This window comes from Mytilus trossulus, chromosome 5 (genome assembly GCF_036588685.1).
Source record: "Mytilus trossulus isolate FHL-02 chromosome 5, PNRI_Mtr1.1.1.hap1, whole genome shotgun sequence".
In the NCBI taxonomy this organism is placed as follows: Eukaryota; Metazoa; Mollusca; class Bivalvia; order Mytilida; family Mytilidae; genus Mytilus; species Mytilus trossulus.
In genome coordinates, this window is record NC_086377.1 from 61,103,644 (window position 1) to 61,120,426 (window position 16,783).

Below are 16,783 nucleotides of genomic sequence, written 5' to 3' on the forward strand. Positions count from 1 at the left end.
ACTGAATAAAATTGATAGCAATAATAATTTGATAAACTTTTAAAAATGTAGCCATCAATTCAAATACAGAAAATCTGATATCACAAATTTAATAACCCTGGCATGCAATCATCAATTCTAGTTTAAGAAAAGGAAATAGAATTCAGTATCACAGACAGACTTATAAAGGTCATGCACATTATAAATAAAGAAAACCTTAGAGCTGTATAGCAACAATAATTTGATAAATATTAACCCATGCAGTCATCAATTCCATTTAAGACAAAAGAAAGCAGTTCACAATTACAGCCAGACTAAAAACTTTACATTTTTAAAAATAAAGAAAAACTGAAGAGTTTGATAGGGACAATGATTCAATAAATTTGAACCCATGCATTCATCAATTCTAATTAAGGACAAGAAAAACAATATCATTTTTAACATACAGACGAAAGGTCATGAACATTTCAAATATAGAAATCCTAAGAGCTTGATAGCGACAATAATTTGATAAATTTTAACACATGCAGTCATCAATTCCATTTAAGACAAAAGAAAGCAGTTCACAATTACAGCCAGACTAAAATCTTTAAACATTTTTAAAAATAAAGAGAATCCGAAGAGTTTGATAGGGACAATCATTCAATAAATTTGAACCCATGCATTCATCAGTTCTAATAAAGGATCAGAAAAACATTACCATTTTTAACAGACAGACAAAGTTTATGAACATTTTAAATATAGAAATCCTAAGAGCTTGATAGTGACAATAATTTGATAAATTTTAACCCAAACAGTCATCAATTCTAATTAAACAGTCACTAGCACAAACAGACAGACATAATTTGACTAAGGAATAGTTGAACATTCAAAATAAAGAAAACCTGATAAGGAACCTCAATTCATTACATCAACTAAATATTTACATTTATAGATAAAGGAAGATGTGGTGTAAATGCCAATGAGACAACTCTCCATCCAAACAACAATTTAAAAATTAAACCATTATAGGTTAAAGTACGGCCTTCAACACGGAGCCTTGGCTCACACCGAACAACAAGCTATAAAGTGCCCCAAAATTATTAGTGTAAAACCATTCAAACGGGAAAACCGACGGTCTAATCTATATAAACAAAACGAGAAACAAGAAACACGTATATATTACATAAACAAACGACAACTACTGTACATCAGATTCCTGACTTAGGACAGGTGCAAACATTTGCAGCGGGATTAAACGTTTTAATGGGCCCAAACCTTCTCCCTTTTTCTGAAACAATAGCATAACTTCTTAATAATGGAAAGTGTCCTTCACGTTGGCTTTACTTAACATTTTGGGGTTTAAAATTTAATGTTGCCCTATAATTTACATGTATATTTGTACTGAATGTGTACAGATTTTCCTTTTATCAAAAATTTCAATTTTCCGTTTTATTTAATTTTTTTACTAGACAAAAACCCTTACCTGTACATATGTGCTGTGGAGAAGTACACTGAAATTGACAACAGTGAATGTTTACATTGACATGGATCACTGCACATTCTTACACTTACTTAGTTATGACTAAACAAGTCTGATATTGATTCTGACTGACTGAGGTTTTTATCAATATCTTTTAAATGTGTCAATCCTGTTGCTTAATGCATTACATGACTCAACCAATGAACTATAGAAAATGTGGAGCTTAAGAATTCATTGCAAATATTTTGTACATAAAATTGAGAATGGTAATGGGGACCACAAATTGATGAAAGAGCAGAAAACTGTGAGCCAAAGGTCACCAATATTGGGTCTTCAACATAGTGATAATCCCACACCCTGAGGAGGGCTTCATCTGGCCCCTAATTAAAAAATCTGTACCAGTTCAGTGAAATTGATGTTACATGTAGGTCCAAAACATATAAACTGTATATTTTTACATTGATTTTTATCATTTTTATAAAATGACTAGATGAGTTTATTTAATGAACAAAAGAGGGAAGAGGAACATGAATGAGCGAGGGTAATAATCTTAAAATTGAAGGAAGGGGAAAAAAGGCTGCATTAATTTTTAAGAAGCTACAAGATGGTAGATATAATATATAGTCTTGGAAAGAAATGAAAGAATGAGGAAAACACAAAAGATAAAAAACTTGGAAACCAATAAATTGAAGCTATTATTTTGGCTAATTTTTTTTATTTTTTTTTACAGAAAACAGAATATCTAACAAACAATACTGAAAATTAAAAGATGTGGAGGATGACTTTTGTGTTTGGAATTGAATGAAAAAGTCAATACTTGATTAATCATAATAGTTATCACTGGAATAATCAGACTGCAGCATGTTGACTAATCAAATCAGCGTTTTATGTATGCAATAAATGCAGGAATTTGGTAACAGTCTTTCTATAAATTTGTAATAATTCGGAATGTCATATATATTTGTAGTGTTTAGGAAGATTAGCTCAAACACGGATGGATATTCAATGTACATGTATACCATGTATAATGACTAATGTACAAAAGGATTTACTGATCAGTGTTTTAATGCTTTGAAAAAAATACATTTTATAGATCAATGTTTTTTACTTATAATATTAATACATTGAAAATGAAAGTTGAAATGGATTAATGGGAAAAAATTCTACAACTGACCGATTTTCTGATCGCAAAATTGATAATCACTATAGTCCCTTCATTCTGAAATGCCATTAGGGAAACAAATTAAGGCTACTGACTAGTGGAAATCACCCATCTGAACACATACATGTATCATTCTGCTCAATTTCAAAAGCTATTTTTATATGAAACTGACAAAATTATGATCATGTTTAAATAAGAGCTAATATTATTACTTCAGATGTTATAACATTTATTCTGTCAGTTAATCTCTGGACCAGGCGTTAATTATTTTAATCATCCCTGGCTTAACAGCTGACTGTAGGTTATTATGACCAAACAGCTGATCATCTGATTTTCCTCTTCATTACATTTCAAAACCCTTTTAATCTCTATTCTTTATATTTCAGTATTAACCCTTTTACTTTATATTCATTCTTTAAATTTCAGCATCTAAAAAACATCCTTCTGATCGATTAAAAAAAAGAAGTTAATTGCTTTTATATATCTATATGCGACTGAAAAAAATATGATATTATTTTTAGATACAGCTATATATTGTTATTTCAGATGTTATAATAGTTACCCTCATTTAATTAATCTGTCTAGTAACTTATAGAAATATATGAGGTCAACAGCTGACAGCAGAAAGGTTATTAGTGAAACAGCAGGTCATCTGATTTGTCATTATAACTTATAACAACCAAATCTTCTCCACAATAGGTATCCAAAAATAGCAAAGGCAACATATTTTTTAGACAGAAGCTAAACAAGAAATAGGTCAAAGTGCAATACTAAGTGGGTCAAATTATGACTTTTTTCCTCAAAATTACTTAGTTCCAAAGTCCAAACGATAAGTGGTCAGGAAAAGTTCCTCAAAACATTTCATAATCAGATGCACAACTTTAACATCTTTGTGCAATTGTCCTGTGTATTCAGTGGTGGATCCAGCCATTTTAAAAAGGGTCCCAACCCAGGGTAAAAGGGGGGGGGGGTCCAACAATATGCTCCCATTCAAATGCATTGATGATCCAAAAATCAAATCTCCCTCCTGACTGTCACTGCAATTGGCAGCTTCAACCAACTAAAACAGCACTATTGTCGAAAACAAGAAAGATTCAAACCCCCAGACCCCCCTCCCCCTTCTTAATATGCCACTGAACATAACATTTGCTTGTGTAAATCAAATAAAATTTGTAAGGGTTCCGCAGAACCCAGTGCCTCGCCTACTTTTGCTGTAAATTGTAGGCTCAACAAAATTGAGGAAAAAAATCAATAAAAATATTCCTCTTGATACAATCTTATGATTGTAAAAAGCTAGCTTCTATACAAGTTTGGTAAAAATCTAGGATAGTAAATGAATCTAATAAATGTTTTGAAAACTTTAACTGCCGACTGTGTTATGTTAACTGGAAGAAAATCTTTTTACAAAATTTACTTCTGGATACTATTTTATGATCATAAATAAGCTTCTGTCCAAGTTTAGTACAAACCAAGGATAGTTTAAGAACGTTATTAAAATTTTAAAAAATTTATCCACAGAGTGAATGTAATGTTTCCCCACAGAAAAACAAAGTCCATTTATAAGTAAAATACAGAAAAAATTAAATTTTATTTTTACAAAATTTACTTCTGGATACTATCTTAAGATCATAAACAAGCTTCTGTCCAAGTTTGGTAGAAATCCAGTATAGTTTAAGAAAGTTATTAAAATTTCAAAAATTTGAACCACAGAGTGAATATTTGTTGACGCCGCCGCCCCCTCCGGAATGTAGAATCGCTACGTCTCGCTTTTTCGACTAAAGTCGAAGGCTCGACAAAAAGCATAGATACTGCATATATTAAAAGAAAGTCATTTTGTACTTTAGACCTGTATGCAAATTTGCTATTCATGTATTGCATTCTCAGTGCAAATCAAAACAACGTGTACTGCGCATATTTAGAATGTCATTCATGTTACTTTCTGCTCTATAAAAAACACGACTGTTTACATAATGGTATGTAAATTGGTCAGGTCAAATAACTGATCATCTCTTCCAATGTTTCAATCATTAAATGTCAAATAGTATAACCGATACTTTTTATAAATGTCAAATAATTATATAATTTGTAATAAAAATTTACTCACTTGGGTTCAAATTGGTGCCATTAATCGATCGTTTATTCCCTTGACGAATTTTCCACGTATTGGTCAGACACTATATTCTTATTTCCAAATTATGAATTAATATAGTTAAAATTCTCTTTTAACAATTCAAGTTGCCACTATTTAAAGCACAAAAGCTGATTTCCTCGAAATTTTATACGAAAAATGAATCAAATGTTATCTTGTATTACAAATATTCCATTAATTCACTCTCTGCGACCTTATCATCAACAGTTTTGTTTATTTTCCCAGATCAATATCACAGTTTGTGTTACATAATCCGATTGCATCACAATCTAGCTCCAGTCTGTGCATTAAATGATTGCATCACAATCTACTGTGTATTTAAGCCTAATCTAATCCAGGTGTTAACAGAAAAGAGGTCATTAAACAATTGCAACCCTACCTAATGACAGTCAAAATACTGTTACAGCTAATTTCACTTTAATTGAATGCAGTTGTGTATTTGGTTCACCTGAGGACATGACTCAGAGCTGATTCATTCCACTTGTCAACCTGAGTACCTTCTGAATAGTGATTGGTTATTGTTCAATATTAATTGATTATTTTAAAGACTGAAAGTGATGACAGCCACAAACTTAGAAAAAAAAATCTTTGATTTTGAAAATTAAAAAATAAATAAATATTCAACATATATTTACAATGAATCGAATAAGACTTGTAAATTAATCAATTTGAATTAAAGCACAGAGAATTATGATGTAACATTTAAAAAGAACGTGTATTTAAAGAAGTGTTTTTTAAAGAAAATATTCTTCGTATAAATGCAGCTGGTGTATTATACAAAATATCATGATTTCTTTAAATTAAATGTGTAATAATTTCCTTCATTTATACTTTTTTTAATATAAAATAAGATCAAATTCCTGAAATATTGAAAGATATAGTTTTTCCACTTTATCTTCTATAGATGGTATAAATTAGATAGTATATACCATATCAGACTGACACCTTCAGTGTTAATTGAGAATGTCAAAGAAACACATTAACAGCAACCCAGACCAAAGTGTAGAAAACAGCCAAGGCCACTAATAGGGTTTAATTCAACACAGTGACTGAGAATACATGTATAATCTACACTAGCATATTTAGAATGCATTCAACTTCCCTCAGCCAACCCTTAAATCTGCCATTGAAGTATATATATTGCATATTTTTTTGTTTATTTTAATTACAGCTTTAGTTCATCAAACATACATTTACTCCCCTTTATTATACAACCCTTATATAAGTCTTTGTGTTTCATTTCATTTGATAAAAAAAATAGTAAATCTTTATCATACTATTTGAATGTTCTCTGTCTTCTAGTGGAGTACACTACAATATGTAATAAGAAATGTTATAAGATAAAATGTGAACAATAAGTGTTTATTTGGTCCTTTTTATCATGTCCCAGACAAACAGCTATATCTTTTGTTTACATTCTTGATTTAATAAATTTTTATAACAATGAAACAAATCTCAAGAGCTTATTTACAAGAACACGTTGATAAACCAGGTATGTCACCTATGGAGTAATATTTCACAAAGATATATGCAAAACATTACGTAACCATGGTAATTTAGGTTAAGCTCTTGTTGCAAGATTTTCAAAGGGGATGCTTGTTAGTGTTGGTGACAGTAATGCAATGTTAAATAATATCTCTGTACATTAATATTCTATTGCTATTATTGTTCAGGCCAAATATATGTTTACTTGTCTTCTGCCTCATAGCAGAAATAAGAAAGTAGGGTGTACTCCCGGTGTAGTGGTGTACGTATACATAGTGAAGTAAAATAATTTATTTATTTATAAATGAAATGTCTATTCTTTAATAATTGTTGATTGAAAAATGATGGGAACAGTCCTTAATCAAAAATATCTATTTAATGTGTTTAAGGGTAAGTTAAGACATGAAAAGTTATGGCAGACAGGGAAACAGTCCTGAATCAACAACTAAGAGGAAGGGACCCAGGGGAGTTGATTCCTGTATCTGGTTAATATTATAATAATAATGCTTGTAATTTCACTTGCCCAACCCAACTTCTTTTCATGCACAATAATTTGAATTTCATGTGTCCGGCTTACTTAAAAATCAACAGATCCTCAGTCTTGCTTAGACCCACTAAGAGAGGTATTTATGGTGTATGAATATCTATATACTTCATTTTGTTCTTACCTTGAAAATGTAAATCCTGATTTGTGAAAGATGGATCAGTATACAATAATTTTATCAAATAAATTAGCTCTATAATCCTGACAGAATAAAATTGAAGACTTTTAATTTCCTAAACATACAATACTGTTATCAGGGCTTTAAAGTTTACACAGAACTGATATAAAATGGAAAGCTATTAATTTTTATATTAAATACACATTTACATGATGTCCATTTCCTAAACCGATACATGAACTCAAACATTCTCGGCTGCTATAAATGTAGTCCTAGATTGCTCTAACACCTTGGTCAGCCATTGTGGGGACTTTTTCAGGCAGTCCCACATCAGGGTGTCCGACCTCTTAAGTAATTCGTGACTACAACTTAAGTAGTCTGAGATTGCTCTATTTTCAAATATACTATTTTGGGATAGTATTTTCAATAGGGGCAGAAATTTTGCTTTGTAATAAAATTGAGAATGGAAATGGGGAACGTTTCAAAGAGACAACAACCCGACCAAAGAGCAGACAACAGTTGAAGGCCATCAATGGGTCTCCAATGCAATGATGGTTGTGGACTTATAGAGAGCATGGTTTGCATCCTACACAGGAAGTATACAGGAAAGTTACTGGAATGAACATTGTTACTACATAGAAAAGGAAAATTCACATGACACAATTGAAAAAATAAGCGTATATGATACTGTCCATAAGTCTTTAAATCACGACCTCTAAGAGTGTGTCAAGACTCCAGGATTGTTGAATAATAAAAATACATGTCTGGTACATGTATGGAAAATTAATGTAGATCTATCAAACTCAGTAGTTTATTTTCAACACATTAAATGGTTAAACAAATTAAATGACCAGGCTATTAACTGAAATTTAACTATTCATAGCGATTAATCTTTTGATCCCAGTTATAATAATGTTTATAATACTATTTATGTGTTTATATCTGACTTTTCACCCTCGAGCTACAGGACTTTTATAAACTGGTAACAGTTTAACATTTTATTTAAAGTTAACAATAAGGTAAAATATCTTGACACTCGTAAAGCTTGATCATATAATTTGTTATAAATCTTGACACTTAGGCCAAATAAATATATATGTACACTTTAACTCAAGTCTGTAGTGCTTGTTGTGGAAAGAAGATGTGGTATTATTGCCATTGAGACAACTTGTCATAAGAGACCAAACACAGAAATTAACGGCTTTTTTTTTTTTTTTTTGCTTTGTTACGAATTTTTTTTATGTCAAGTCCTTTTATAACAAACTATACCGTATGGTTTTTCTCATTGTTGGGGGCTGTATGGTGCCTATAATTGCTTACATCCATTTTAATTGAACTTTTGGGGAGAGTTGTAGCATTGGCATTAATATCATATCTCTTTATTTTTATTATGGTAGGTACTGCACTTCAAGTGAGGTGAAAAGATTTTATTTAAAATTTTACATAGACTGTAGGTCAAGACTTTATAACAACCTCAATTTAACTGGAATTTCCCAAAAATGATATGACTTTTAAGGTGCTTACTAGTGTAAATAAAAAAACGTATTGATAGGACAGGTATTTCAAATATGAAAACTCACATTTTAAATTTTGATAGCAATATTTATCTGCAGTTTTTACTAAATGTGTGGCCTTTGAAGGGGTGTATGTTTAACAATCACAGTATTACAAGCAGGCAATTGCCAGTGGCGTATCCAGCCATTTTAAAAAGGGGGGTTCCAACTCTATGCTCCCATTCAAATGCATTGATTGTCCAACAAAAAGGGGGGGTTCCAACCCCCCAACCCCCCTGGATCCACCACTGATTGCAAATATTTGAACTTGTGTTTGGTTGAAAATTAGTTCAATAATCACTATATAAAATGGAGACAAAAATTTTAAAATTTACAACTTACAAAAAATTTCATGTACAACTTAATTACTTATAAAAATGCTTACCTTCAACTCGTTTTCACCTTTAGAATAAATTTCTTACGAAACTATTTTCCTGTTTATAGTTTAGAATATTTAATCCTACATCAAAGTTTGTAACGTAAAATAAAACCTCTTATTTATAAATACAAAACACTTCAAAATACCTTTCTCACTGACAAGGCAAGATAGATCTTATTAAAGATTCACGACACTTGAATATCTTCGCCGCACAGGTATTTTTAAGGTAAATAAACAAAGTTTATCTTTCAGACTTCATTTGTCAAATATCATTTAAAAGATTAAACTTATATGCTTTAAATATACTGAGTGGTTATAAAAATGCACTGCTTTTATAGTTTAAAACTCAACAAATGTTCATGTACCTGTTTTAAGTATGGACTTTTGTCTTGTGTTTTGTTTTAACCTGTTTAATATTCAAATAGGTATTGGTAATAATTTGGGGTGTTTGGTGTTGATAGCAGATAAATAATAGTTTCTTTATAAATTTGTTCACAACTTTTTAATGCTATGCACTATGCATGCTATTTCATGTATTTGGAGCTAGACAAAATGATAATGTGTATTTGAAGACTGTGTGCAAGCCCAGGCTTTAGATATTTTATGTTGCATTGTTTATTTGTGTTGTTATGTTTCTGTCTTAATGATATTACAATTAATCACTACATTTTTGTTTATAAGAAGCAAACAAGTCTCTCTTTTCCTTCCAGTCACCATTGACAGTGGCGAATCCAGGGGAAGGGGGTTAACCGTTAAAATGATCAATGCATTTGAATGGGGACATATATTTTTCTTTTTGCAGTGAGTATAACCATAAATATTTACACCTAGAGCAAAAGGTTATACAAATTAAATACCTTGTATTTTATCAGACATTTATATTTTAGATGTTGTGTTATAACACATAGATAAATCAAGGTCAAACAGATAACTAATGATCCATTAACATATTACGACACCTTAAAGTTGGCCTTGGACCTAATGTACCCCAAAGTCGGCTGAACTCTTCAGATCTTCTTGTAAACTAAATGAATCAATTCTTTTAAATTTCTTAATACACATGTACATGTACATGTTAAACGTTTAGACACATGCAGGTCTTTGTTTCAAGAATATTTCATGACAAATGAAAGCAGTATACTTCAAAATTTTAAGAAGTTAACTAAGTCATGTAAGTGCTATCACAGTGCCTAAAAAATACAAAACTGAAATTTGCGGAGAATAATTTAGAAAATTTTCGAAAACCTCATTTATGCATTCTTAATCAAAGTTCAATAAATTGGACATGGAAGACCAAGGTTCTCCCTTAACAGCACCTACAAGCTGAAGCAGTCTTGATGCATGATTTTCTGTCAGGAACACCATATCAGGATACTGTGCATCCTCAAAAGATAATCTTTTAATCTTTATGATGATAAAAAGTATTAAAAAAAAAAAATCATGTCAAAATTTTAACAGAAATTGTCTTCTGATTTCACCTTGCTTGCAAAATACGAAAAAAATCTGATGGAAACGACCTCACAGCGTCTTTTCAAAAACTCATAATGATAATCTGGGACTATCTTAACACAATATCTGTGTGATATAGCTGTCACAGTTATTCAAAAATCTGACAGTCTCAGAGCACACACATCCATCACATCGTCATGATCATGATTGCAAAAAAAATAATGAATAAAATATTAATTTACAATAAAAAAACAACAGTTTTACCTAAATTCACGATCTACTGTTCTTCAGAAAAAAGGTCTACTTATGATATGATAATATGTTTCTACTGTACATGTACACGACACTTGTTTGTGGAAAATTATACATGATAAATTTTGTAGCTCGACTTTGCTGGATTCTTGGGCAAAATTTTGGCCAGAGTGTATTGAAATTTACAGGTATATTGCATCTAATCATGTTCTACATGACACACACATTCGCTTACCGTAAATATTAGTACCAGTAGTATTTTGGTGAATGTTCAGTTCGAACGTGCTATTCCCGATATGGTTGAAGTTAAAAGTCTAGAGATGTTCCAAACTTCTGAGAACTTCCGAATAATTACGCGCCAAATATATTATAAAATCAAAGTACTGAAGTACTGAACATCGAATAACCGCAAGTCTTGTGGATGGCTTGTCTCCGAAAACAATCACATCTGATTTTCTACATCTGAAGGACCGTACTTTATGTATATATAGAGTGGCGGAAAAATAAAAAGCAATGAAAGATTACAACTAAAAAAACGTGCAGGACTTTAACCAAGCGCCCACTAAAAAGTTTAACCAAATGGTAGCTCCCTCATTCAGAAATGCTAAAACCAAGGATTTGTATAGTAAGTATACTAACTATACAAATCCTTGCTAAAACCGACTTTAAAATCTTAATTGTGAGTAGGTACGAACACAAATAAAGTTGGGAAAATATAAGATCGTCCTTATGTAAAATTAACAAACTATTAAAGTCTTTTGTTTTAGAACATTTATTGATTTATTGATCTTTCGAAATTTTATACATATTGCAATGTTTTGTTTGGATTACCGCACATAGTTTCCTTACAACTCATTTTGTAAAACTCTAGACCAATGTGCAATGTTCATACACAATTGCTTTTCATTTAAAAAACAAAACCGATTGCAAAATTGAAGTGATATTCCAGTGCCAAAAATGGGAAAATGACGAAAATCATCATTTCTGAAGAAAAGAAATGTATATAGTGTAAGTGGTAAAACTTGAAAGGTATTTCTTTTTAGCGAGGTGGTGACTTTTTGGAGAACTGGAAAAAAAACGTTAACTTGGTTGTCAGTTTACTCGTAGTCCAGAGTGAAATTTCAATAACATGATTTTATATTTAGTAGTCAACACCTTCTTTTTTCGAGAACTTAATTTATGTATTTTGTATTTACATTGTATCATAGATCCAATTTATTCGATCAGTGTATGTTCACTTGTGTTAATATATATTTTGATTGAGTTAATCCATTTCAATTGACATGGTACAGTTTAGTGTGTCTTTCTATGAGGTCTTCTATGTTGTGATGTTACACTATTGTTACAGGTAAGGATGAAGGCAGGTACCTATTAAAACCTTTAAGCCTGCTGCATTTGTTTTCACCTGTCATAAGTAATGAATCAATAGTTGTCGTTTGTTGGTGTGGTTCGTAAGTTTTTTTATATACATTGGACCGTTGGTTTTCCCGTTTGAACGGTTAAAATTACATTCGTCATTAATGGGGCCCTTTATAAGACCGTACTTAGCATATAATGGTTAACTTTTACACATTGTGACTTGGGTGTAGTGGTGTCTTATTGAAATCTATGTATATAAAATTGTGTGTTCTTCCTTTCAAAAAGTGTTAAAAAAACTATGATGTACAAAATTAAAAGAGTCGATAAATACCTTGCACGGACGGGAAACGAATAAATCAAAAGAAAACAGACAAACCGCTGTATTTGTTTTGCTCATTGTTGAAGGCATATAGAAAACAAGTGTGCACACACTGAAATTTATCACTTCCTTATTAATTAGAGGAATATCATTATGATTGTCACATTTAATATACCCAAGTGAACTTGAAATTAAAGATACTACCGACACAGATAAATCTGCTTCGTATTTAGACCTTTTTTCTCGAAATGACTACTGATGGTAGATTGAATACCAAAATTTAAGACAAACGGGATGATTTAATTTTTCTATAGTCAACTTTCCATTTCTGTGTAGCAACATTACAGCATCACCAGCATATATGGAGTATATGTATACGTTACTCTATAGAGCTAGCTCAAAGTACATTGATTTTGTTGAACGAGGAATACTGCTTTCTCAAAAGTTGCTAAGAAAGGACTATGATTGAATCAATCAAATTAAGGTCATCATCATTAAGACATTTTACGGTCGCCATCATGAGCTGATTGGTCATTGGCCGCCATTCCAGTTAATTTCTGACAGTTGGGGAGATTTTTGTATACGTTTTAGAAAAAAACACCATGAAAAGCTACCTATCAGATGTAGAGTTTCTGTTCATATTGGGTGAATGGGCTTTCATGGGGAAAATTGACCTATCATAATTTTTTACTGCAAGGGGTGAACACATCAGAATTTTGCTGACACTTAAATACAATACAAGATAATGTATGAAACGAAACTGTCTAGATACCAAAACACCCCTAAGATATGAAATAGGCATTTTTGTAACCTCCAAGATGTAATTATTTTGACCCTTGAAAACTATTTAGGACTGAAAGACCCTCAGAAGTTTTTTGCATATAATTGTTCATGTAAGGTATGAAAAACCCCAGAATTACACCCCCTAAGATGTATACACTTTACACCCCTCAGAAAGGAATATCCATCCCTTTTTAGCAGACATTAACTGGAATGGCCCAATGTGCATAACAACTTTACCAGTCCATGACATTATTAGTTACATAGTGTGTTTGTGACCTAATATGATATATACAGGGTCAGTAAATTCCATATGGGGTGAGAGCGAAGCATTATATATCAAGTTAAGATCTATCTGCCCTGAAATTTTCAAACAAATGGGACAACTAGTTGATGGGTTGCTGCCCTGAATTGGTTATTTTAAGGAAATTTTGCTGTTTTTGGTTTTTATCTTGAATATTATTATAGATAGAGATAAACTGTAAACAACAATAATTTTCAGCAAAGTAAGAGTTACAAATAAGTTAACATGACCAATTTATCAATTTTTCGTAATTTTTTGTAATCCTTCACAAAAATCTTCTCTAAAACTCCTGGGCCAAATTTAACCAAACTTGGCCACAATCATAATTGGAGTATCTTGTATAAAAATGTGTGGGATGACCCAGCCAACCCACCAAGTTGGTCGCCATGACTTAAAATAGAACATAAAATGTAAATTTCGGCTAATAACTCTGAAACCAAAACATTTGGAGCAAATCTGACTGAGTTAAATTGTTAATGAAACCAAGATCTATCTCCCCTGAAATTTTCAGACGAGTCGGACAACTGATTGTTGGATTGCTGCCCCTGAATTGGTAATTTCTAAGGAAATTTTAACGTTTTTGGTTATTATCTTGAATATTTTTATAGAGATAAACGGTAAACAGCAAAGTATGATCTACAAGTTGGTCAACATGACCAAAGTTGTCAGTTGACCCCTTAAGGAGTAATTGCCCCTTATAGTCAATTTTTAACAATTTTCATAAATTTGGTAAATTTTTGTTAATTTTTACAAAATATTTTCCTCTATTATACTATTGAGCCAAGTTCATTATAGATAGAGATAATTGTATGTAGAAAGAATGTTCAGTGAAAATAGGGTCAAGGTCAGATGAACCTTGTAAGACATACATGTGCACCTTACAATCATTCTATCCTTTGAATAAACATGATGAATTACTTAGTTTCAGAGAAACAAATACCCAAAACTGAACATTAATCACTGAACCATGACTTGTTCAGGCAAGGGGATCCCTCATGATGGTAAAGCTGGACAGGTGTTTGAAGTTCTGTGGCAATGTAATGCATATTTAGGACAGGTACATGAATATTAAACCTGCTTTTAACAATCCACAAATAGAGCAGCAGTAAATACCAAATAATTAATTTTTAGGTCATTTAGGTTTAATATAAAAAAGATGATGTGGTATGATTGCCAATGAGACAACTATCCACAAAAGACCAAAATGACACAAACATTAACAACTATAGGTCACCCTACGGCCTTCAACAATGAGCAAAGCCCATACCGCATAGTCAGCTGATAAGTCGATGTAAAACAATTCAAACGAGAACTAATGGCCTTATTTATGTAAAAAAATGAGGATATAGTTTGTATAATACAGTTTTTACAAAGACACTTTCCCTGCTAGATTAGTATCGAAGAGGCATGTCAATAAATCTGACATCATTTTAGCAGTCTTGATTTTAACATCATTTGTAGCTATTATCAGGGAATCAGAAAGTCCAATGGCCAATTCTGTAAGGGTATGATTTTAATATCATTTGTAGCTATTATCAGGGAATCAGAAAGTCCAATGGCCAATTCTGTAAGGTTATGATTTTGATATCATTTATAGCTATTATCAGGGAATCAGAAAGTCCAATGGCCAATTCTGTAAGGGTATGATTTTAATATCATTTGTAGCTATTATCAGGGAATCAGAAAGTCCAATGGCCAATTCTGTAAGGGTATGATTTTAATATCATTTGTAGCTATTATCAGGGAATCAGAAAGTCCAATGGTCAATTCTGTAAGGTTATGATTGTAATATCATTTGTAGCTATTATCAGGGAATCAGAAAGTCCAATGGTCAATTCTGTAAGGTTATGATTGTAATATCATTTGTTGCTATTATCAGGGAATCAGAAAGTCCAATGGCCAATTCTGTATGGTTATGATTTTAATATCATTTGTAGCTATTATCAGGGAATCAGAAAGTCCAATGGCCAATTCTGTAAGGTTATGATTGTAATATCATTTGTAGCTATTATCAGGGAATCAGAAAGTCCAATGGTCAATTCTGTAAGGTTATGATTTTAATATCATTTGTAGCTATTATCAGGGAATCAGCAAGTCCAATGGCCAATTCTGTAAGGTAATGATTTTAATATCATTTGTAGCTATTATCAGGGAATCAGAAAGTCCAATGGTCAATTCTGTAAGGTTATGATTTTAATATCATTTGTAGCTATTATCAGGGAATCTGTCAATCAGCAAGTCCAATGGCCAATTCTGTAAAGTTATGATTTTAATATCATTTGTAGCTATTATCAGGGAATCTGTCAATCAGCAAGTCCAATGGCCAATTCTGTAAGGTAATGATTTTAATATCATTTGTAGCTATTATCAGGGAATCAGAAAGTCCAATGGCCAATTCTGTAAGGTAATGATTTTAATATCATTTGTAGCTATTATCAGGGAATCAGAAAGTCCAATGGCCAATTCTGTAAGGTTATGATTTTAATATCATTTGTTGCTATTATCAGGGAATCAGAAAGTCCAATGGCCAATTCTGTAAGGTAATGATTTTAATATCATTTGTAGCTATTATCAGGGAATCTGTCAATCAGCAAGTCCAATGGCCAATTCTGTAAGGTAATGATTTTAATATCATTTGTAGCTATTATCAGGGAATCTGTCAATCAGCAAGTCCAATGGCCAATTCTGTAAAGTTATGATTTTAATATCATTTGTAGCTATTATCAGGGAATCTGTCAATCAGCAAGTCCAATGGCCAATTCTGTAAAGTTATGATTTTAATATCATTTGTAGCTATTATCAGGGAATCAGAAAGTCCAATTGCCAATTCTGTAAGGTAATGATTTTAATATCATTTGTAGCTATTATCAGGGAATCTGTCAATCAGCAAGTCCAATGGCCAATTCTGTAAAGTTATGATTTTAATATCATTTGTAGCTATTATCAGGGAATCTGTCAATCAGCAAGTCCAATGGTCAATTCTGTAAGGTTATGATTTTAATATCATTTGTTGCTTTTATCAGGGAATCAGAAAGTCCAATGGCCAATTATATAAGGTTATGATTTTAATATCATTTGTAGCTATTATCAGGGAATCTGTCAATCAGCAAGTCCAATGGCCAATTCTGTAAGGTTATGATTTTAATATCATTTGTAGCTTTTATCAGGGAATCAGAAAGTCCAATGGCCAATTCTGTAAGGTTATGATTTTAATATCATTTGTAGCTTTTATCAGGGAATCAGAAAGTCCAATGGCCAATTCTGTAAGGTTATGATTTAAATATCATTTGTAGCTCTTATCAGGGATTCTGTCAATCAGCAAGTCCAATGGCCAATTCTGTAAGGTTATGATTTTAATATCATTTGTAGCTATTATCAGGGAATCAGCAAGTCCAATGGCCAATTCTGTAAGGTTAAGATTTTAATATCATTTGTAGCTATTATCAGGGAATCTGTCAATCAGAAAGTCCAATGGCCAATTCTGTAAGG

General features: G+C 31.7%; 2 protein-coding genes across 5 annotated transcripts in view; both read right to left on the reverse strand.

The window, feature by feature from the left end:
* The window catches only part of LOC134719007 (coronin-6-like), a 48,407-nt gene extending 37,551 nt beyond the window's left edge, over positions 1 to 10,856 (reverse strand). The window contains exon 1 of one of the 4 annotated variants that reach the window (XM_063581908.1): positions 10,768 to 10,856. The gene's annotated coding sequence lies outside the window, so the exon portion shown is untranslated. Of the gene's footprint in view, positions 1 to 1,444; positions 1,554 to 4,707; positions 5,163 to 8,837; positions 9,062 to 10,767 lie in introns of those variants that run through there. The other 3 variants (XM_063581911.1, XM_063581912.1, XM_063581909.1) reach the window with 3 other exon arrangements.
* The window catches only part of LOC134719009 (coronin-6-like), a 241,453-nt gene that overhangs the window by 37,551 nt on the left and 187,119 nt on the right, over positions 1 to 16,783 (reverse strand). The gene's annotated exons all lie outside the window — the stretch shown is intronic.